The following is a 23,365-nucleotide window of genomic DNA, read 5'->3' as shown; positions in this document are numbered from 1 at the left end:
AAGTTCACATTTAGACGGCAAAACAAATTTTAACAAGAAATCCCTAAAGATGGTTTTATAGCTACTTTTTCAAAGTTCCTATAAATGCCCCTTGTATATTTTCCTGTTAGCTATTATTTAGTTCAGAATCCCTTCATAAAGTGATCTGTAACTGTCATATACTTAATTACATACTTAGTTTTCCATTATTAGGAAAAAGCAACAGCATAACATGGTTATGTTATAAACTGTGTGCTTAGAAATTTTTAAATAGTAAAATAGGTAAATAAGTAATATATCTGAGCTTGCAGAATCCATAGAAAAATGTTCAAAGAGAAACAACATAGGGGGTCCCAATAAATTATACTAATGAAACTGGGGAAAAAATAGTGAAGTAAGAATTCTAGAAATTCACCATGAATGCTGGTGCATTTAGACTCACCTGGTAAGCTTTTAAAAATACTGGTTCCTGGATCCCACCCCAGAGTAAATCAGAACCTGAGGGTTGGGGACAGCATCCCGCATCAATAGTTTAAAAAGCTCCCCGGTGATTCCAATGTGCAGCCACAGTTGAGAACCACTGCTAGGGGAAACTGAAGTGGAATTTCTAGGTGCTTTCAAGGGCTTCAGCAAGTGAGGTTACCAATTCTTTAAATTTTTTCTAGTTTTACCATAAAATAACTTGCTTTCAGGTTGTTTTTCTTTTGACCAAGCTATTATTGCATATTACCTCTTACTCAAAATTAAGGTCATTTGGGGGCTTATAAATGGACTGAACACTCTCTGTCCTTTCAGTCTAAATATAACATAAATTCTACAACTGCCAAAGCTAAATGTCCTTCTTCATCAGCCTTTCTCTTAAGTTAGTTCTGCAGGTTCCTGTCTCTCTAAGGGTTTCTGTCTCTGACTCTTTCCATGTTTCTTTCTCCACTGCCTTCATGTTCTCCCCTCCTTCCAACCCCAGGAGAGGCAAGATGTTCTCTTCATCCCCCTCCACTGTGTTGTCCAGGCTCACGGGGAAGGCAAAGTCCATGCAGTTGGGAGTAGCCAATGAACGGGCTAAAGACAAAGACTGAGACCCAGAGAGCGGGACAAAATCATCAACCAGAATCAGAGAGAACAGAGCAGGGGTCTCCAGATATAAAGGGAGTTTGCCTGCTGAGAAAAACACTTTATTTTAGGTGTTTAAAAGTAAGAACTGTCTTCCTGTAATAATATCAGTTAGTCCCAACTTTAGATTTTAGGACTAAACTCCTTAAGCCATCTATAGTATTTTTAAAGACCAAATGGAAATATTCTCTAAGATAAAAATGCACAAATTAACTAAAATAGTAAATTTCTTTGCTTGCAGCTGGACTGATGTCAATTCAGAATGTTAATTCTAGTTATATTAACCAGACCTCGTGACTGACAGTTACATATGTTTTATTTATTATATAGGGAAATGACTTCTTTATAATAAATGCACTCTGGTTTGTTTTTCTGTTTAGGTTTTGAGTTTTTAGAAAACTTATTTAAGAAGCAAGGGAAGAGGAACTCTAATTAATTAAAAGAAACTTAAGAGACACGGCAACCAAATGCAATGTGTAGGCTTTGTTTGAATCTTGATTCAACTGTTAAAAAAAAGTATTTTTGAGGTAATCAGAGAAATGTGAATATTGACTGGGTGTTAAATGATGAAAGAAATATCATTAATTTTGTTAGACTGATGGCACTGTAATTATAAGGAAAAAATCCTCATCAATTGAATATACATGACAAACTATTTACCTATAACTTATATGATGTCTGGGGATTTGCTTTATAATATTATGGCCAAAATAAAAGGAGAGCAGGAGAGATGGGTAAAACAAAGTTAACAAAATACTGATAATTGTTGAAGTTGGGTAATGGGTACATGGAACCCATTATACTATTTTCACTACTTTTATGTTTTAAATGTTTAAAATTTCCCTAGTAAGAAAATTATCTTTAAAATATGCTTTCAACCATAACATTCATGGGAAAATAATTTTAAAAAGAGACTTTTTATGTGAAAAATGTTATAAATTGCTCTCTAGATCATTTGCCCAGAGAATGTGTAAATCAGGAAATTAAAGGAGTGGTGTGGAATGGTGAAAAATTTCATCAAGGAGGTAAAACTGGAACCAGGACTTAAGAAATCATAAGTTAAAACAATTAAAAGGGGGGGGGGGTGGTGGTGGCGTGATGAATTGGGAGATTGGGATTGACATATCTACACTAATATGTATAAAATAGATAACTAATAAGAACCTGCTGTATAAAAAAATAAAATTAAAAAATATATATATAATAATAAAAAAATAAAGTAGTGGTAGAGGGATATTTATTAAAAGAAAATATGTTTGTTGTATAAGAATAAATGATCCAAAGAACATTTTAAAAAAAGGAAAGAAAATCAACTATACTTCAATAAAAAATAAACTAAAAAAAGAAAAATAAGTAGGGTTTTGATTAAGAGAGAGATTTTCTTTTCTTTCTTTTTTTTTAAACTTAGAAGGGTTTATTCTCTATTTCTATTACAGCAAAAAAGAAGTCTCTTTACATAAATCCAAATTGTTGATTGAAAGATATTTTCTTTAATGAAGATAGGAATAACACCAACCCACAGATCATGGTGTAGGAGACCCAAAATAGTTCACTTTTATGGAAGATTAATAATAAAGGTATCAATAATAATAACAATAATAAAGCAACTAGCAGCAATTGAGTGCTTACCACTTGCCAGGTACTATTCAAAGTACTTTATATACATTTCTTATTTAAGCCTCACAGCAATCCTATGAAGTGTGAGTTATTATTAGCACCCAACCCCTATCCCTTTCATATATGAAGAACTTGAGTTCAAAAAGGTAAAAATAACTGCCCAAAGTCACTTGCTAGTAAAAGTCAGAGCTGGAACTTTAATCCAGGTCTGTTTAAACCTAAACCCCAGGTCCTTAAACATCTTGTTATTCTATTCCCCCATGATATGGTAAATTTCTCTACATATAAGGGAAGTATAAGGGATATTTGGGGCTGTGATTTCTGGTATTAGTGATTCTCTATTGTTGCCTGGAGTATTTGAGGGATGATCTAAAAAAGAATTAAAGAGAATCCTTCAGGGAAAGGGTTACAAACAAGGCAAGTACACAGTATAAAAACAGAAGTAGTGTACCTCAGCCAAGTGCCCACCTAAGAAGGAGGAAAAAGAAAAGGGAATCATATATCTCTCACACATCCAGAGGTGATGAAATACCAAAAACACCAGCTAAAGAAAAATGAGAAGGATATGTGCCAGGGTACATCCTGCTGTTAGAATCCATTTCTACCCAAAAAGCAACCCATCTATCCTAATTGTAGGTTCCCAGATTGTTCTATGCTCTCCTCCATGAAACATTCTTCTCAGGAAACAAACTCCTATCTAGATTTACCTAATAGGATGGAATAGAATAGCTGTCTACCATCCCCCAGGTATTTTTGCTTTAAGCCTTAACACACCTTCCCACCACTCCCAGCAACAATCAAAACAATCTCCAACCCTCCTTAAGCAAGCAGGGAAGGCATGTGAACTAAAGAGCCAAGGAACTCTTTCCTGGCCCCTGAAATGTGCGTAGTTGAATCATAGTGTTAGGGATTTGGTATACTTGAATATAAAGCACCATCTGGGAGCTGGAAGACCTGAGCTTCAATGTCCCATTTCTGCTACTAACCTGCTACATTATCTTTGGCAAGTCACTTCACCTCTCTGGGTTCCAGAATCCTTATTTGTAATGAGCTGGGGCTATGATAAAGAATTTTATAACTCATTTCTATCTGCAGAATCCTTTCATCAAATGATATCTTTCAGGGAAACTAACAATGTATAACAGACAAAGAGTAAAACTACTCTTAAAATAAAAAAATCTACTCAGAGTGTCAAGGGGACCACTTCCCATGCCCCATTATACTAGAGCATGTTAAGGTGCTTCTCAGCTTCAGCATTCCATGATTATAAGTAAAGTCCCTGCAGCCGGAGAAGGAGGCAGGGTCCTAGAGGGCAGCTGCACAAGAGGATCCCCTGGCCCCCATATGGCTGTGCTCCTTTATCAGTGAGCCTCTTCCTAAAGCAAATAAGCAAAGAATGAAATCCCACAGAAACAGAGTCCCACGTGAGGACTCAGGGAGCCAACAGAATGAATACTCAGCTCCATCCAGGCAAACTAAAACACACTCCAAGGAAGAGATAAGGTTTATGAAAAGGAAACTAACACAATCACTTAAAAGAATTTCAACATTAAACCACTCAGGACAGGCTGCCAGGCCACTGGAAGGCTGCAAAACATCCAAGGTCAGCCCTGAAAGACTTCGCAGAGACCCAAGCCTTGATTTTCCTCCTTTGTTTCTCACTGCCCTGGGGTCATGCTTTTTCGGGTCCAGATGTATGGGACGTGGCAATGCACTATACACAGCACACGTTTCTCCTGACACTGAGTCCTGCAGGACTTCAGCACTTTAGAAAAAGGAGTTATAGGGGAAGTGACTACAATTTAATAAATCTGGAATTTTACATATATTAGAACGAAGTAGCCAACTCAGAGGGTCGTCACATGAAAAACATGACACCATTTACTTTCGAATTTTAGATAAACAACAAATACTTTTTTCACCTGAAATTCAAATTTAACTAAGCATTCCCCTTTTTCTTTTTTCAGAAATCTGGCAACCCTATCCCTCAAGGTGAAAACACATTCTAGCCATATTTCCAATACCCAAATCATTTTTTAAAAATTCCTCCTTGGGAATGGCCCTTAGAGAATAAGAAACATCCCTTCCAATAGTCTCTATAAAGTTAAAACTTCAGCCTCAAAGCTGGATTAAATTTCTTAAAATTGCCAAATGTTATTCATAAATGAACGAGAATGATCAAGCAAGGTGACTCCATTTGGGGCCAAAACAGGAGGTATGATTCTATGTTAATGAAACTAGTTGTCTGTGACAGTCAGTATTCTTACTAAATCCCTACTGTATACACACACACACACACACACGCACACACACACCCCCTTCTGATTTACCCAACTCCTATTCTATGTAGGCATTCTCTAACTCCAAAATGGGTCTTCCCAGATTTCAGGACCCACCAAAAAGGATGGACTTCCAAAAAGCTATTTTACCAAGGTACACAAGAAGGAAGCACCTTTTCAAAACTGTATTTGGCAACAAGAATGTATACTTTCTCCAAGGTGATTTGGGAATCATTATTTCAGAGATTTCCTGACAAAGATATTAAGCTAATTTATTATTTAGTATTGGTAAGGTCTACTGAAAATTGGATTCCAAGACAGGCTGTAAAAGAAAGCCAAAATAAGGACTAGAATCATAATCAAGAACTGACCACATTTTTTAAAATAAAATTCAAACCAAACATTTGCATAATACTTAAAGTGCCTCTATGGATGGAGCCCCATGGAACATAGTTTGAAAATACTTGACTGGATATTATATAGGTCTTTCCTAGTACTGTATTTCTATAATTCTAGTTACTCATTAATACAGTGTCTTCATAATGAATCCAGACTGTGAAGAAGAAAGATCTGGTTTTTTGGCTGCCTGTTCAATCTCAGAAATCATAGGCCAATGAGCCTCAGTCAGGTTGGAGCCAGTTCTGACCTTGAAGAGTTCTTCCCTGCAATGCAAACAGCCCCATGTGGTTGTTTTCCCTTCCTAAACCAAAAAAAGTATACACAGACATATCTTCAAGTGTCAATTTCCTCATCGAGGCCGTACCCCTGTTATAATGGAAGTGTTTTGCTGAGAGCTATTCATAGTAGTGTCCTTCAGTCCTGATATACTCTCTATTTCTGGTAAAAAACAAGGAAATCTACCAGCCTCTTCCTGGCAACACTGCTACTCACAAAAGAAAGTGGCCTACAGAAACAGGATGGTCATGTACAAGGTAAGAGTGTAGGTGAAGGACCCACCAGAGAAATGGGAAGAAGCTGGGGTGATTTTACTTTATTCTCCTACAACCCCACCACCCATTTTTGTGTATGAGAAACAAAGTAGAAAGGTTCCCCTATGGAATATTACTCAGCCATTAAAAGAATGAAATCTTGACATTTGCAACAAAGTGGATGGATCCAGAGGGTATTATGCTAGATGAAATAAGTCAAACGGAGAATGACAAAATACCCTATGATCTCACTTACATGTGGAATATGAAAAACAAAACAAACATACAAACAAAACAAAATGAAAAGAGACTCAGAGACAGAGTAGATGCTAGAGAGAAGGGGGCTGGGGGAGGCAAAGAGGTGATGGGAATTAAAAGGAACAAGCCTCCAGTTATAAAATAAATAAGCCACAGGCATATATATCATATAACATACAACATAAGGAGTATGGTCAATAATATTGTAATAATTTTGTGTGGGGAACAGATGGTGACTAGACTTATCATGGTGACAATTTCATAATGAATGCAAAGGTCAAACTAACATAATATTGTACATCAACTATATTTCAATTTTAAAAGGTTCTGCAAAATAATAATAACAAGAACTGAATAAATAAATAAAAGGGCATGTTCAAAGATATACAGCAAAGCTAAAGTTAGAAGCAGGCCTTTTAATTCCTGGCCCAATGTGACTTTGATTTCAAAAATGAACTGTAAAAAAAAAAAAAAGAATGAACTGTGACAACATAAGGCACTAATGTAAGTAGGAAAGAGAGGAGGGAATAGAAGAATTGCTAGTCTTGTTTGGAGAAAATGAGAAGACACAGATCGACACAGGACACATGCATCAGGGAAGGCTATGTGTGTGAAGGAAGATTCATTTGATTCTGTTGCTAATGCTCTGACTCATCTACACTGGTGGCGTCTGTTCCTCTTTGTCAGTGTGTCTCAGGCAATTTGAGAGCAAGAATCATATTGCATGCAGTGGACTCCAGGCATAAATACTGTCACCCCCAGCTTGTCCTCCAGGCATGAATACTGTCACCCCCAGCTTGTCCTCCAGACCCTCTAATTCTGCTTTTTCATCCCTCTTCTTAACTCCTTTCCAATCCCCTAGAAACAAATTCTGAGTCAAGTGTCTTTACTTTTCCTAATGGCAGAAGCTTTGTGACCAAGAGTAGTAGAACAGAGTCCCGGGCATTCTATGAGATAAGGTGAGTGTTTAGTGGTTAAAGTAAAAGTCCATTGTGCCTTATTCTTCCTTCTAGATCTTATCAACTTGGAAAATAATGCCCTTCACGCAATGGCAAAGAAAAGTACAATGTGGTCTTTAATCTGTCCTTCAGTGTTTATATGTCAGCCATTTGGCACCAAGTAAGCAAATAGGGGTTTTGTTAAGTGGGGAAAAAGTTGTCACTTTCACACAATGCATCTGAGCTGGGTGATGTGATGTCACTACTGTCTTAAGGTAGAACTACCCACTAAGGAGTTCTAAACGGCTCTTGCTTTTATTGGCTTCAGTAGCCCGTGGTTGAACTGCACGTAGCTGAGTGACTCAGTAGTTCACTCATGTATACAATCCTCATGACCTACAATGCATTAGCTTTTAGGACTGGAAGTTTCCTCAGAGATCTAGAGGTGTGGGTGGGTGGTGGAGTGGGGAAGGGGCAAGAGTGAGGAGTGGTCCGTTTACACAGCAGATCTAATAGATCTTGTGACCTGAATCTTTCTTGAGAATCTTAATATGCAATTGATATTTGATTATTCTCTGGCCTACTTAGTCTCTAATTGCTCCTTCCCTGGTGGCTTTGCTTGCCTAACAACAACAAAAGCTCCCAAGGAGAGACTTTATCATAGTGCTAGGCCCTAGCAGATAATAACTACACACCTTTATCACAGTAGTTACCATTTTATGAGCACCTACCATGTGCCAGACCTTGGATTCTTACAACAATCCTATGAGATGGGCATTATAATCCTCACTATATAAATGAGAAAACCAAGGCTACCAAAGTAGGTAGTGGCAGAGGTGGTTTGATCTCAAGTCTAACTAAAAATCCTCTTCATTAATCTACACTTTTCATGGCATTTCCAATAAGAAAACTTTTGTAGTTTTGATTACCTACATAACTCTCAAACTTTCGTGATTTCTTTCTCTCTATTGAATTAAAACGTTTCAAATTACCTTTAGCATTATTTGTCTTAGTAATTCTTTTAGAAAAGCAAGAGACAGAATTGTCCCAATGACCAATGACTATTTTTTATTTGTCCTGCCAGATCCATTTCCTCCATTTTCTACTCAGCATTGTGCCCTGGAAAGCAGCCTTTACAGACTACACCCTCTGGCTTTCTGTTGGGTAAACCCAACTGGGTAAACGTCATCGGAGGCACTGGATAGAGGTCAAAGGAGGGAAAAGAGTATTAGTGATAATGGTGTTTTTTTGTTCTTATAATTCTGGCATCACTGGACAATGAAGAGGTCCTTCAGGTTAGCTGGGTTTGTCTACAATAGCCACAGCACCTATCCCCTGACTCTCTTCTAGAGCTACAACTATTCTCTTAAGGGCAAAATTGCTCCCTTCCCTGCCCAGTCCGTTTTAGGTGTACCAACTTCTCCCCACTGCTGCTAGCCCCAGGATGCTTCACTATTCCTTGTTACTTTCCCTTCAACTTATTTACACTTGTGTAAATAGTTCCTAAATTAAACTTTCCTCAATTGCTCCATTTGAGATTCGAGTGTGTTTCCTACAGGGATTTGGACTGATACAACCTGAGCTCTAAACTCTCCTTGATGCTTTGGATCACTGAAAAAATAAAAGATGCCTTTTCATGCATACATATACATTCATTCCACAAATATTTATTGAGTGCCAACAGTGTGCCAGGCACTGGGTTTATAATGGTAACTGATGTGGCCACTGCTCTCCTATAGCATAAAATACAGTATGGTAAACAACTTAAACAGATAATCACACTAACTAGTGGAAAACTACAGTTGTGCCATGTGCTTTGAAGGGAGGTACATGGCCTGATGAGGACAAACAATAGGGGTCAATCCAGTCAGGGAGATCAGAAAAGGCTTGCGTGAAAAAGGAAAACTTGAATAGATATCCACAAGACAAATAGGTGTTTATTGGGCATAAAGAGAAAGATCATTCCAGGCACAAGCTCATGGCCGATAAAGGCCAGTGTGGCTGGAACAGAGAAAGCAGGAGGGTGCCTGAGGAAATATGAAGCTGAACAGACTTTGCAGACCATATTGAAATTTGTTTTTATCCTCCAGTTACAGTGTAGACAGAGGATTAGAAGGCCACAGTGAACCGAACAAAGACCAGGTGGGAGTCTGTTACTGCAGCAGACAAAGTGAGAAGTGATCTAAAAGGTGGTGGGAAAAATGGAGAGAAAATGATAGATCTGCCCCTTCCTGGGAGATTTCAGTGCTTGGTTCCTTATATATATTAATACAACTGTCTAAGGGCAATGACTTCTCAATAAATGGAAAAATGCTACCTTCTCACTGTGGGATGGGGGTCAAGAAACATTGTTCTAGGTCTAAGCAAAAGGATGAAACTCAGTAATGCAGCCTATATACAGGCTCAGGATATAAAAACTGTCCTCATGTTGACTTCCTGCCTTTCCCTCTAACAACTCTCACTGCTTAGAAATTCCATGAGAGAGAGAAACTAGAGACCTGAGAGACCCAGAGAGACCTGGGTTCCCATCATGGCTCTTCCACTAACTGCGGACTATGAAATCAATTAATTTCTCTGATCTTTACATTCTTCTTCTGCAAAATGAGAACAATAAGTACTTCATAGGGTTGTTATAAGGATTAAATTGGGTAACGTATGTGTAAAAGTATGCCATAGAAAACTAAAACAAAGAAAACATTATATATTAGTAGGTCTTAGGTGTGGCAGATTTCAAAGTTGATTGACTCAGCAGCTTAATTAATTTCTTTCTGACTTTCTCTTCTGTCCCCTTTGATGTGTTAACTCTGTCTTGAGCTGGCTCCCCTCATGATCATAAATTCGAAGTATCACATTTAAAGAAAGGAACACTTAGAGGTAGAAAGGAATATCTTTTTCACTATTGCCTACTTAAATGTGAGAAACCTTTACCAAACAGCCACAAACTTATATCTCATTAACTAAGACTAGAATAAAGATACACGAGGGCAGGAATTTTTGTCTGTTTTGCTTACTGATGTATCCCCAACATTCAAAATAGTGGTTAGGACTTAATAACTATTTGTTGTTTGAATGGACCACATGCCTAACTTTAATCCAGTCACTAGTAAGGAAAGTGGTATTGGCACTTTTCTGTAAAAGACAAAATAATGACAATTTTAGGCTTTGTGGGCCACACACAATCTCTGTAGCATATTCTTCTTCTTGCAACCCTATAAAAATGTAAAAACTATTCTTAGCTCACGGTCCTCCAAAAACAGGCCAGGGACTGGATGGCTTGCGGACCCCTAGCTTAGACTAATCACGTGGGGTAAAATGGAGTCAAGCACCATGATCAGTAGAATATGCACAGCACTCAGCAGGGTCCTCAACATGTAAAGAGCACTCAGTAAATATTTTCTGCCATTGTTTTTTGATGATGCTATCATTTGCCTTATTCTTGTTATTCTAGGAGAGCTGGACTCTAGCGACCTCTGCTCTGTGATAAACCTGCCATGGGGAGTTGAGTGCCTTTAACCTTGGACTAAAGCAGCATCTAGGATAGGAACCATGTGAGCCACTGCACAGAAAGACATACTGTATAAGAATAAGTAAAGATATAGAAAACAGTAAGTTAAGGGTCAAAAACCAAGATCCACAAAATCAGCAGAGAATGTGATAGGTGTTTTATGGTTGAGAAATGAGTTCTATTCCCAAACATTAGAAAATTCAAAATTAAAAATGCAAAATAAGTTCCTTTACCATATGAGAGTCTTAAATAGACTAATAGGCAGCAATCTCACCAAGGTAAAATCCTATGCGTTATTTTCTGCATAATAGAACTTTTTTCCCCAGAGGTCATTGCTATGACATTTTTAAACATTGCTTTTAAGGTTTATAGCTGATCTGTCATTCATTGTTTTATATTATCTGATCTTCAACAGCAGCCCATTGAAGTGGGGAAGAATGTCATCATTATTATCGCTAATCATTGTTGATATTAAAAATATTTAACAACCAATATGGTTTGGGACCAACCATACCTCCCTGAAATGGAGTGGATCCTTAATGCCCCCAGCTGAGTCCCACATTAACTCTTTTGTTGCTCAATCGTGGGAATACGGGGGGGGGGGATCTGAAAGGAGGGGGACAAATGGAATGGCTAGTCATCAAATAATACAGAAGGATTTCAATATTTTAATAAGCAGTACGGCTGTACCAGTGTTTCTGAGGTGACTATCAGCCCTGCCTATTTTTGCCAAACAGGAAAAAAAATGGCTTTTCTAGGACTCTAAATCAGTAAATGGCAGAGCTTGGATTCAAAGTTAATCCTCAAAGATTTAAATCCTCTGCTGTTTTCTTTCTGCCATCCACTGTCTTTACTTTTGTGTTCTTTTTCACATCCTATGGATTACCTAGTCACTAATTCAGACCAGGGAAAAGAACACCAAATTTGGAGACAGTAGATTCATGTCCAAGTCCTACTTCTGCTATTTATTAATTGTGAGACCTTGGGCAATTCACCTGATCCTACAAGACTGTTTATTCACTGGGAAAATTATGGTAATCATGTCTGCATAGCAAGGCAGCTGAAGAAAAGCTTCGTACAATATTAAGTGCTAATCAGATGTTAGCCACTCACACAATGTGCAGATTGGCAGTTTTCATCTTAAAAATCAGAATGTTGAACTGGAATTCTTCTTCCAGATGAGGAAACTCAGACTTCTGAGAGATTAAATTACTTGCCCAAGGTCACACAGCTAGTGATGATAGAGCCAGGGCTAATTTCAAAGATCCTGAATTCCAATTCAGGGCTTTCAGCTGGGCAGTCTCCAAACTCACATCACAGGCTGCCTAAAAAGATGGAAATGTGAATGATCTTAACTTACAGTCTCAGCACTGTTGGCAGGCCTTTGTCATCAGCTTCTTCCAGGTCTGCTTCTGGCCCAATATACAACTTCTGTAGTTCAGGGGACACCTTGCCAACTGCTAAGTCACTCCAGCAGCTCTGGGACTGCAAGTCACTTCAGCAGCTCTGGGCCTGGAAGAGTAGAAAATGGTGTTAATGACACTATTTCTGCTATAGATACAGCAAGCAGAAGACAGCATGGAAAGGGACAATGCCTATCCTACTAGGGTCTGACTTTCAAGCCTCATCTACCATAGGCCAAAGGGGTCATGTTTGCTGGTGTAACAACTGAGAAGGAAGAGTCATTCTCAGCCTAGGAAGATTCAGCATGGGTTACCTCAAAAAGACAACCCTCGCTGAAAGTCGAATGCATATTCCCCATTCCCAAAACTCTAGCTAAGTTGAGTAAAGCAAAGCGGTTTTGTGATACAAACCTGATTTTGAAGTAAGGTAATTTTTGAATTCATAAACCAAGTCGTCCACTTACTAGCTCTGGTAGTTATTTGCATCACCCTCAAAATGGCTCACTCTTGGGCTTCCCTGGTGGCGCAGTGGTTGAGAATCTGCCTGCCAATGCAGGGGACATGGGTTCGAGCCCTGGTCTGGGAAGATCCCACATGCCGCGGAGCAACTAGGCCCGTGAGCCACAGCTACTGAGCTTGCGCGTCTGGAGCTTGTGCTCCGCAACAAGAGAGGCCACGACAGTGAGAGGCCCATGCACCGTGATGAAGAGTGGCCCCCACTCGCCGCAACTAGAGAAAGCCCTCGCACAGAAACGAAGACCCAGCACAGCCATAAATAAATAAATAAATAAATAAATATTAGGAAAAAAAAAAATGTCTCACTCTGTCTTCCAGCACATGATAGGGCTACATTTTCCTAGTTTGCCCATATTTGGGTGGAGTCATGTGACTAATCCTGACCAATGCATTTTGAGAAAAAGGGCTGTGTGTCACTCACAGGCCAACTTTTATTGCTGGTGTGACACTCTCTAGCGATATCTTTTCCTCTGGCACAGCAATATGTGTGATGGTTGCTGTTCTGTGGCCTGGACCCCTAAGGACGGCAAGGGGGGCCCTCCAGCTGCCTCAGTATGAGCGCATGAGACGAGCAAAAGATAAACCTTTGTGTTTTAAGTCACTGAGATATAAAGATTGTTTATTATCACAGCATAATCTAGCCTATCCAAGTTGATATGCTAGCTATATGATTTTTTTGTAAGTTACTTAGCCTTTCTGAGCATGAATTTCTGGTGTTTAAAATAAGGATACACACCTTTTCAGGGCTGGGAGGATGACCAAAGGTTCATGTAAAGTACCTCACAGCTCCCAACACCTATCTGGTACTCAAGCAATGTTAGCTATTTCTATTATCAAAATAGTCAGGGAGAAAAGCCAGGTGGAATCAAGATATCCTTAAGCAAACACACAGTTCACAGACTCTACTCAGCCAGTCACCTAGACACAGAGCTTTGGCAGCCAGGTCAGCCAGCTAGAGGGAGGCCCTTGAATGCCTCCAGTCATTCATTCATTCTTTCATTTTATAAATATACAGCAAGTACCTGCAATGTGATAGTCACTGCTCTGTAAATATAACAGAAAAAAAAAAAAAAAGCCCCAGCTCTCATGGACTTTGCCTATAGCACCTAATGCCTTTGAATGGCTGGTTATCAATCAGGTTACCTAACTGTATCCTCAGAAAGAATAAGAAACCTGGAATTTGACCCTTTGCATTTTAGGGATTTTTTAAATTACTTGGAAATATTTTCACATATATGAACAGATTTAATCCTCACTGCACTCTTACAAATAGGAGAAGAAATTATTACTATATATATATATATATATATATATATATATATATTCACAAGTAGGGAAACTAAGGCTGGGAAAAGTTATTATTTTGTTTTTATTAGCATCCAGCTACTCAGTGGCACTGCCAGATCTAGAGCGTGCACTCTCAGATTCCTCGTTCAGGGTCTTTTTTTTTTTTTTTTTTTAATCCCAGATTGACAATAAAAACCTGAATCACTGCTTTGTCCAGGGATACCCCTGGATAACACCTATATTAAAGTGCTGTAGGTGAAATATAAGAATGGAGTTGTTCTATGACTATAATAATAATAATAAACCACAAATAGTATACTAGTCCAATACCAAATTCTGCCTACTAATGCATCAGATTTCAGGAAGTTCCTACTCCACAACTCCATGTGTGTACACAGACCTAAGCACACATCTAATGTAGGCATTATTGCCACACTGGTGCAGTATGTAATGGAAAGAAACACTGCAAATAGTATCTGGCTTCCCACATTTTTCATTTGAGTAGATGTCCTAGAAATCTAGGCCACACCTAGTCCCTCACCAACAGCTCAGTATTTCACTCGAAACCCATGCCTTGAAAATCCAATATATCAAGGATCAGTTCAAATGTCACCTCTTTTATGAAATCTTCCTTGATTGCCCTATCAAAAATTATCTCCCATTAGCTTTGTTTGTATCTTAATCTGGTACCTACTATATCCTGAAGTCATATTCAGGATGGCAGTGAAACAGCCAGATTAAACTGCTTTTCCACATAGGGAAAAGATGGAAAATAAAATAAGAAATATAGATGGAGCAAATTATGGAAGCCACCACATGCTAGACTAAAAAGCTAGATTTTCCTCTATAGGCAAGAATAGCTGCTGGGAAACATACAGTATTTACAAAATAGAAATAAAATCATATAATCACTTGTGCTACTAAAGGAAAGGGAGAAAATGGATTAGAAATCAGGGTTTGGATAATGTGAAATGATAATCTGAAGAGTTATTTTTGTCTTGGAGATGTTCTTAGATTTACATTTGACTAGTTAGATTTGGTTCAAATCCGATAAACAAGCTTCAACTGAACACCTGAATCCTAACATTTGAGAAATTGTCTCTGCAGGGCCATAATCTGTGAAATCTTGCAGGGATTCTCCTAGATCACTACTTTCATGGAAAACAGCTTCCACCTTCTCAGCAGATCAGAGAACTCTGGCTTTGGAAAGTGAATCCGTATTTACACAGATACCATTATAATCGCCAAGAGACCCTGGTTTTTCTTCAGTTGGTAAACACAGCATTCATGACAACCAGCTAACACTTTATATCTTTTCCTAATTGGTGTGCGAAATTCTGAGGTGCTTTTACTTCTGTGTGTGTAAGACACACACACTGCTCTACATGAGTTGAGCGATGAGTGAGTGGTCAAGAACAGCCTTTCAGCATCTCCTAAGTAAAATCACCAGGACTCCTCTCCACCAGCACTGACTCCAACTCACCAACTCGACTTGGATGGAACCGGTTCAAGTCCCATCTCACAGGAAGCCTGTCCTGACAGTAGCTGTTGTCCCAAACCAACTCGCTGCCACTAATCTGGCCAAATCTTTGCGGACCTGAACCTTTCTGACGACGGTCTCCATTTCGTTTCTTCTGCGCTTGTTCCCAGAATCACTTCCCGCTGAGCCCAGCAAAGGTCTCTCTAGCTCTCAGTCTTCCAGCGCCTCTCTATGGTACATCCACGATACTATACGTATGTATAATGAGCGCTACTAATTATCCCTTCTTCGCTGCTCTTGATTCTTCCCAACTACTCTTAGTTATTAAGAACTAAGAGTAAGAACTATTAAGAACTTGTTAGTAAGAAAAGCACCAGCCTTAGCTAAACTGCATTTTGCACGTTCCCTGTAACAGTGCTCTTCAAACTTTTTGGATTACTTACTCCCCAAAAGATTGAAAGCTATCTACCCATTCACACATTTTTAAGTTGTCCTCTAAAATTTTTCACCAAAAATTTAAATAATTGCAAAGGGTGATATTTCCAGTGTATTGTAAACAATAACATTTAAAAACAAAACTATTGCATCCCTTTATAAATTTGTCCAATGAATTCTAAATACTACAGTGACTTGATACCCATCCATTTGAAAATAGGTAAATGAACACTTCTTTAACATACGTTTACGTTGTTGCTTTTTTTTTTGTCATCAGAGAATGCCCCCGTAGAATTTATCTAAATGAACTATTATTGATCACCCTATCATAGTTCTCTCTAACAAAAAGATGTATGTTATCTGCAATACGTATTTATGTTTTTAATTCCTTATATCCATAATTCTCTTATGTTTATAATTTCTTCTAGATTGAGTTAGCCATTAAAATTATTAGTAGTACACATCTGTTCCAAATAACATAAATATATTACAAAGTTTGATAATAATTATTCAACATAAAAAGTAAAATTTTACTAGACACATATCTTTTAATAATATATAAACATAATATATATTACACATAATATATTATACATATATAATATATATTACATATTTTACAAAATACCTCATAGGAAATGTAGGGCTAAAGTTGCAATAGGAAGACCATCAGAGTTATGACAGTCTTTTACAAGATGAAGAAGATAGTACCAACCTCCTTGCTTTCTATAAAAGCTCTTCAGCCAGGCATTTGAAAACCTCCCAGATTGGGCCTAAGCTTTCCTTTCTAGATTTTTCTTTCACAATTTCCTTTACAAAATGCTCTCCTCTGCCAACAAATATTTTTCTAATTTCTGCTTTTTGTTTTACATGAGATACCCTCTCCCCAGGCAACACAGTATAGTAAGATTTGGAAATGGTGAGAGGAATGCCTTTCTCTCGTCAAGCAGTAGAAAGATGATTTTAAAAGGAAAGTTTGAGAAAGGGAACTAGAATGACATCCACCCCAGGCTGATCAATTTTAGAAAAAAGTAAATATGGAGTTTTAGGATCTAGAAACAAATTCCCTAAATCTCTCTAACCCCACTCAACCCCTTAAAGAGTTTCTGGTTTCTGTGCACACTAGGGGTACAAGAAATCCGGTTTGCTGACAGCTGGTCTAAAGACTATAGATATTTGGATTTCAAATGGCTCAACTGATGGGCATTTTCTGGATACAAAGTACAAATAAACAGGTAGAAAAGAGAAATAGCGTTTATTGAGTCTAGACTATGTGTCAGCCACTGGGCTAGGTGATTTCAGGTACACTAACTGATTTCTTTGTAATATTTATTTATTTATTTGGTTGTGTGGGGTCTTAGTTGCCGCAGGCGGGCTCCTTAGTTGAGGCACGTGGGCTCCTTAGTTGTGGCATGCGAACTGTTAGTTGTGGCATGAGTGTGGGATCTAGTTCCCTGACCAGGGATTGAACCCAGGTCCCCTGCGTTGGGAGTGCAGAGTTCATCCACTGTGCCACCAGGGAAGTCCCTACACTAACTGATTTCAGTTCTTACATTAACTCTGATAGAAAGATGGAGGGTGTATGAGCTTCCTCCACAACCTGACATGCAAATGTTATCACACTCTTTTTTATTTATTTAAAATCAAATTTAGTTCAGCCCCACCTGAGATGGCTAAAAATCAGCCACCACTTGATTCCCTCTTGACTCTCCACAGCAATCCCCCACGTCCAAACAAAGCTCTGGGTGGTGGTGGCCTTGGGGGAGAGGGATGCCTAATCTAAAAAGAAACTTAATTCCCTTAGGGACCAGGGAGCACAGAACACAAAGACCTGGATATAGAGAGTGAGGAGCATGGCAGGGAAAAGGAAAATTATCTTTCAAATTTCCCAACTTTCTATAGCATTGAAACAAAGCAAGATAACAGGTACATCTCAGTAAAAATTTTCAGTGGCATAGTTACTCTTATCTATATTTTAGAAGTGAGAAAACTGAAATTCAAGGAGTTTAAACAAGTTGCCTAAGGCAAACAGACAGCGAGGAATGGCTTTTCAGTGGATATTTGTGGCTAGACCTATAAGTGGAACACTGGAGACTTGGTGGGATTTGTTGCTCAAAGACAGGCTGTAAATGAGATTCTTGTGTGTCAGGTGCTATCCACTTTTCTTGCTTCCTCCATTGACATCTGTGCTTTTGATTGGCAGGAAAGTCCCTTGATCCCACTGGGGTAATTCCAGTGGAAAACTTAACAGCCAACTGGCATAATTATTGGGCATCTTTCATGGCAGTCCCTTTTGCCAGCCTACTGAGGGATTCCTGAGAGATTCTGGTCTGCCGTGCTTCCACCAAACAGAGGATATGGAAAAGAGACAGTCCAAAATTTGACATACAGATGATGGAGCCAATAACTAATTGAGATATCTGTTTCTTTAAACCCCAAATCCAGACATTTCCTTTCTGATTCTATCAGTGTTCACACAGTACAAACAACACGAAATGAAAGATCATTTTGTGAAAGATCGCTTACCTTTTTACCCTCCCCCTGAACTTAGGGTGCATCCCTCAGAGAATAGTCCGGGTTCAATGTTGAGTCAACACTTGGCTGGACTGTCTTCTAGTCAGCCCCTCACCATGACCAGAGGGAAATATTCAAATGCCGCAGAAGTCAGCTTTTCTATGATTTAAGACCTTCAGTACATAGTTCTTGAGAGAAAAATCTCATCAGTGACTTCCTTTTTATTATTTCAATTCAAAATGTATTTTTAAACCATTTCTATCTGCTTGATGCCATAAGATCTATAAAAATAAAATACTTGCAATAGAGTTAGGGGTCTAAAATGTGTAAGAGGAACAACTGAGTTTCTCAGCAACAGAGACAGAGTTTTCACTCTGTAATCCTGGAGGCTGGCCTGATGAGTGGTACTCTGAAAGTGCCTAATGAGTGTGAAATGAATTGAATCAGAGTAAAGAGTAAGTAAGTCAGATATAAGGAGATGAGTGGAACCAAGAAATAAAAGATAGTCTGACGACCAAGTTAGAGAAGGCCTTAGGGATGGGGCAAGCCTGGTCTTGAGGGACAGCTAGGTGCTCAATACAGAGAGGGTATTTTATATCAAGCAAAAAGCAGAAATTAGAAAAATGTGTGTTTTCAGAAGAGAAGAGAATTTTGTAAAGGAAATTGTGAAAGAAAAATCTAGAAAGAGAAGTTTAGGAAGTTTGGGGAAGTTTTCAAATCCCTGGCTAAAGAGTCAGGCCTTTCTTCTATATGCTGAAGAGTCTTTCTAGAAAGCAGAGATGTTGCTACTACATCTGCACCTCGTAAAAGACTGTCATACCTCTGATAGCCTTCCCATTGTAACTTCAGCCCTACATTTACTACAAGGTATTTTGTAAAATACGTAATAAAAAAACTTTGTCACTAAGGCTAGGAAGCAGATAGGCAGGTGTTTGTGTGTGTCTGTTTACTTAGGAGGGAAGTTTCAGAGTTATTGCAAAGAATCAGAAAATCCATATTCACAAACTGTACTATCTGTAAAATACACAAATAACACCTCACAGATACAAGTATCACTATTTTCAAAATGTATATATATATAAATATTGTTGGTATTAAAAAATATAAATTAGTCTAAACGTGTGACAATTTAGAATAACTCTTCAGTTATTTCCGCAGTTTGATACAGCTAGTATCATGTAAGGCTCTGTGAGTTCTTTGTTATTAGAGAGAAGTCTTCAACCTCAGGAATCTTGAGAACCACTGTACTGAGGAAAATTCTTCAACGTGCGATCTCATGGGTCATCATAATCCCAGTATATGAATACACACATTGTAAAGAAGCAAACTCCCCTTCTCTGAAATTGTCAATGCAGGGATTATCTTTGCAAGAAGAGGTAGCCAGACCTGTCAGCCCCAAATCTTCTAGTTCAGGATTCATCTTCTACTTAAGGAAAGCAGGTAAAGAATAGTTGGGTAATTATTGGATAATTGTTGCACAAGTTAATGGGAGACAGAAAAGTGAGAGGGGACATGAGCTCCACCACTGTGACAGGTTGACTGCACTAATGGCCCTGATTTTTCACCTGTCCAGGCCCTATAACTCTGGTCATGTGATTTGCTTTGCCCAATAGGATGTTAGTAGATATGACATATGTAGACATTTCAAGATCACTTATATGCTTCTGCTTGTTGCTCTTGCCCTCTGCCATGCCATGAGATGGACATGCCTAGGCTAGCATGCTGTAGGATGAGCAAAAAGTGAAACCAAAAAAAATTCCCAGTCATTCCAGCAGAGGTCATCCTCTATCAGCCAATAACCAGCCAAACTCCAGACATGTGAGCAAGCCTAACCAAGACGACAGAGCCACATAGCCATCCCAGAGCCGGCCACAAGAGTGAGACCAGCTAAAATAAGCCAAGTCCAGATGACATTAGCTTTACCCCACAGACTCATGTGCAAAAACAAATGTTTACTATTGTATGTCAATGAGGTTCTGTGGTTGTTTATTATGCAGTATTATTGTGGCAACAGATTATTGAAACTACCACTTACCAGTTCTGTAACCATCAGCTATAAAGTGGAGGTGTAAAGGTACTGACTTCAAGGACCGGCACGAGCATTAATTGAGACAATACTCATGAAGTTCTTAACACTGTGTTTAGCACCTAGCCTGTACTCCACAAGCGTTTAACAGTGTATGGAGAGCAAGAAAGTAAGAGTGGGAATGAGAGAGAGAGAGAGAAAGGGAGGCAGGGAGAGAGAATGAATTACTGCAACCCCCATCACTCTGACCTCAAGGGGCATTACTGTTTTTTGACTCAAATGGCATAGCATAGCCAAGATCAAGTTTAAGCATTCAAATAAAACTTTTGCTGCAGGTTCTCAGATCACCAAAGGAAAACAGAGTAATATGACACAAGATAATCTATCTTCCAGAATATCTCCAGCTGTGTCTTCCAAAATATCTTCTGTGGGAGTGTCTCTTGGTGTGCCCCCTCTGACTCCAGATAGAAGTAAAAATCTTTCCTCAGTACTCGGTAAGGCCCTCAAGCCCATCTCAAAGTCCAGGCTCACAAAGAAGCACACTTAAAAGAAGCAGGTGTTGTCTCCCTGTCTACGAGCTGCCTCCGGAAAATTAGGAGAATCAATGTCCGGTCAGAAGAGTGATCCCTTCCACAGATGTTGTACTCAAAGACCCATCCCCCTTTAGAGGGGGACCCCATTACCTAGTCATGGTAGAGTACCCTTAACAAAACAACCATGTCAGAACACAATACAATAGTTCATACACCTGTACAAGATGTACAGACAGGCAGGGGGCATTGGGGAGATGAGTCCACAGATAAAAGAGAATACAATGCTCATGGAGCCTTTGTTCATTACATCTTCTACCTGCAATGCCAGGTCCCTTCTCTCCCTCCCATTTCCACTGTTCAAATTCCAGCTGGTACTTCAAGGCCATCTCATATGGTCTTGTCTCTGAAGTTTTCTCTGACTGTCATCCCAGTTCAAACTTCTGTAGGCATTTGTCCATAGAATAATCACATAGAAGAGGGGGGAAATATAATTTTGACAGTCAGAATCCCAGCTATGCCACTCATTCTCAGTAGAACCTTGGGCAAGTTGCTTACTCCATCTGAGTCTCCGTTTCCTCTTCTAAAAATTGAGATGGGGGCTTCCCTGGTAGCACAGTGGCTAAGAATCCACCTGCCAATGCAGGAGACACAGGTTCGAGCCCTGGTCCAGGAAGCTCCCACATGTGCGGAGCAACTAAGCCCATGCGCCACAACTGCTGAGCCTGCGCTCTAGAGCCCGTGCTCCACACCAAAGAGAAGCCACCAAGATGAGAAGCCCACGCACCGCAACTAAGAGTAGCCTCTGCTCACTGCAACTAGAGAAAGCCCGTGCGCAGCAATGAAGACCCAACACAGCCAAAAGTAATAAATAAATAAATAAATAAATAAATAAATTTATTTTTAAAAAAATTGAGATGGTAATAGCACCTACGTTGAACAATGAGGAAGTTTTCTATTAAAGTACTTGGTACAGTCTGGCATATAGTAGATATTATTATCATTGAAATAATTATCTTGTAGTATATGGAGTACTAGCATAATATCTGGCACACAGTAGTGAAATATTATTTTTTTTTATTATTGAAGCATTTTATAGCCTATATTTTCTACTTTTCCTCTAAGGATTCTTAATTCACACTGAGGACCTCTTTTGTAGTTAGTCACTTACCCATTTTATGAGTCTAAACTCTTGAAGGCACGTTATTCCAAAACATCTTATCTGTGGAGGGCAAAGAAATTTGAGGTATTCATAGTTTAGTGTTATTTGCTCTCTGGTCAGCAATTGCTAACCTCCCTCCTAATGAAAAAAATACCACCCTTAAATGCAAGTCCAGCTGTGCTGCTCTGCAGGGGTAACTGAACTCTTGGAGGGACACGTGGTCTCTTTTTCCCTTAGCAACCAGGAAGAATCTAAATTAATGTATCAAATCTCCAGCATTCCCTAGGCAACCAGACACACAGACAGCCTGGAGAGAGGGACTGTCATTAAACGAGTTGTGACTAAGAAAACAAGAACTTCTTCCCACATTAATAAATATGGCAAATCCCAAACAGCCTGGGTGCCTAGGTTCTGGGCAGAAATTGCTTTAGAATTTTTTTCCCAGTGAGTCATAATTGTCATGGTCCTAACACCTGTCACTAGGAAAAGAAAAAAATCAGTGTAATCACCAGAGCAGTTGCCTCAGGAATGCATTCTTTGAGTAATTTGTTTGGAGGAAGTTCAAGAATGAAAGTGATGGGTTAGTTTCAAATGTAGAGTGACCACAGTTGCCCTAAGTGCTGAGCTCTCTGAATTTAAGGGCAAGGGGGAGAGGAAAGAGAAGTTATAGTATTATTAACAGCACAAAATCAAGTTACTGAAGATTCATTCAGTAATGAGTAAAATCAGCTCTGATACCAATCTTTCTAGTCCACATGAAAATATGAAAAAAAAAATTGTTAGATTCCCCAACCAAGCAATTAGTGATGGGGTTGGCCTGATAAAAAGATAAGAATTAATGGCCTAGGGGTTTCCCTGGTGGCGCAGTGGTTGAGAATCTGCTTGCTAATGCAGGGGACACGGGTTCGAGCCCTGGGCTGGGAAGATCCCACATGCCGCGGAGCAACTAGGCCCGTGAGCCACAACTACTGAGCCTGCGCGTCTGGAGCCTGTGCTCCGCAACAGGAGAGGCCACGATAGTGAGAGGCCGGCACACCGCGATGAAGAGTGGCCCCCGCTCGCCGCAACTAGAGAAAGCCCTCGCACAGAAACGAAGACCCAACACAGCCAAAAATAAATAAATAAATAAATAAATAAATAAATAAATAAATAATAATTAAAGGTGCTTAAAAAAAAAAAAAAAAGAATTAATGGCCTAAAGAACGATGGTCTGGGATTACACCCACCTTTTAAAATAAAGCCAGATGAAAAGATGACTAAGCAGGGGAAGGGTGTTTAGGTGGTAGGGTAGAGCTTACAGTTGATAGCACACTGCTGGCAATATTATTTTCTTGTTGTCCACGTTATTAAATTCCTTAAAGGTCCCATAGGCCATCTAGATGAAACTAAAACCACAA

At 39.1% G+C, this 23,365-nt stretch overlaps 1 pseudogene across 1 annotated transcript in view; it reads right to left on the bottom strand.

Moving 5' to 3' along the window:
- Window positions 1-21,730, bottom strand: part of LOC309656871 (coiled-coil domain-containing protein 167 pseudogene) — a 586,379-nt pseudogene extending 564,649 nt beyond the window's left edge. Inside the window, exons 1-2 of the transcript XR_014268334.1 lie at window positions 15,305-21,730; window positions 11,976-12,127 (exon numbers count right to left, since the gene is read on the bottom strand). The product of XR_014268334.1 is annotated as a coiled-coil domain-containing protein 167 pseudogene (transcript). The remainder of the gene's footprint in view (window positions 1-11,975; window positions 12,128-15,304) is intronic.
- Between the last annotated feature and the right edge of the window lie 1,635 nt (window positions 21,731-23,365).

Source organism: Balaenoptera physalus (genome assembly GCF_965194825.1).
Source record: "Balaenoptera physalus genome assembly, chromosome: 3".
NCBI lineage: Eukaryota > Metazoa > Chordata > Mammalia > Artiodactyla > Balaenopteridae > Balaenoptera > Balaenoptera physalus.
The sequence above is the reverse complement of the archived record's forward strand: the minus strand, read 5'-3'. Positions and strand labels throughout refer to the sequence as shown.